The sequence below is a fragment of the Asparagus officinalis genome, chromosome 8 (assembly GCF_001876935.1).
Source record: "Asparagus officinalis chromosome 8, Aspof.V1, whole genome shotgun sequence".
Classification (NCBI taxonomy): Eukaryota; Viridiplantae; Streptophyta; class Magnoliopsida; order Asparagales; family Asparagaceae; genus Asparagus; species Asparagus officinalis.
The window spans coordinates 7976148-7977446 of NC_033801.1; the positions used below are offsets into that span (position 1 = coordinate 7976148).

Below are 1299 nucleotides of genomic sequence, written 5' to 3' on the forward strand. Positions count from 1 at the left end.
TCCCCTCCCCTCGCCGCAAATCCCCGAGATCTCATGAACCCTTAGCCTTAAAGAAGACAGAAACAAATAAAACCATCGTCAGATCAGAAAGAGATTTGTTACGTGAACCCAAAATATGAGACTAACAGACGGACAAATAAGATGTTTCTTTCCTATTGCATAATAAACTGATTATTATTAATGATGATTCGCTCATTATGCAAAAAGAGGAAGACACTCCATCTATCCAACTGTTGATCCCATATCTTATGCCATTGAGAATTTTTTGATCAGAAATAAAAAAGAGATGGAAACTATCAGAAATGGGAAAGAGAAGCCCCAATCTCCATCCAGGTCGACACGTGTCCAGAAACCCAGACCCCTTCTGGATTTCCCCAATATAACTAAAACCAACCGAAGCCAGCTCCAGAATCCAATCCCCTTCTCATTCCACCAAACAGCGAGATGGCGGACGGCTTTCGTCGACGACGAGATCCAAGCCGCCGAGTCTCTCATCGCCCTCTCCGAGTCCCGTCACCGCCCGGTGACGCGTAAGCTTCCCCGCTGGGCTCAACAAAGCGGCGATCCATTTCCAGAGACAGCAAAAGTCGAGAGGTTGAGCCCTTCGACTGCCGCTCTCGTCCCGGCGAGCGGCGTGACGAGACTCCCCTCCTCTTCCGCCGCCGCCGGCGACGGCGAAGATCTTGAAGAAGAAAGCGGGCAGCATAAAGAGGTGAAATATCACGATCCGCGTACATCTTGCTATCTCTATAGTTTTAATAATATATATTAATTTAAAAAAATTAAATTACAGTGGGTGAAGGAGCAAAACCAGACGATAGCCACGTTATCCGCCACCAAGGCGAGCCTTCACAGGTTTATTAACCTCTTTTTTAAATATATTCCTACCTATTTTTGTTTGGTTTTATTTATATTTTATTTATTTATTTTCAGTGTATTCTGGAGGCGAGGAGCCGCTACCAGAGGCTGAGAGAAGCTAATTCTGGTTAAAAGAATTTAAATGCCAGGGTATTTTATCATTTCATCATTGATGTTGTTTATTATCATTTTGTCATTGATGTTATTATTATGGAATTTATTAAAAGATTTAACAACCACTTTGTCTTCGTTTATATCAGTGGCGCACACAATCTTAGGCAGCGGCGGTTGCAGTCGTCGCGGGGGACGAAGCGGCGAGCTGGATCTGTTCCCGTGGGGCCTGCAGGCCCTCGGCGGTGTGGGCCACAACCAGCAGCGGCGGCAACTGGATCTGACCGGAGTTCGGAGCGGCGGAGGCGGCGGAGAGGAGCAGCGCGGGAG

At 46.7% G+C, this 1299-nt stretch overlaps 1 long non-coding RNA gene across 1 annotated transcript; it reads left to right on the plus strand.

Moving 5' to 3' along the window:
* On the plus strand, positions 536–977 carry LOC109822075. Its single transcript, XR_002242020.1, has 3 exons — positions 536–712; positions 794–855; positions 934–977. It is a non-coding gene; the product is annotated as an uncharacterized LOC109822075 (long non-coding RNA).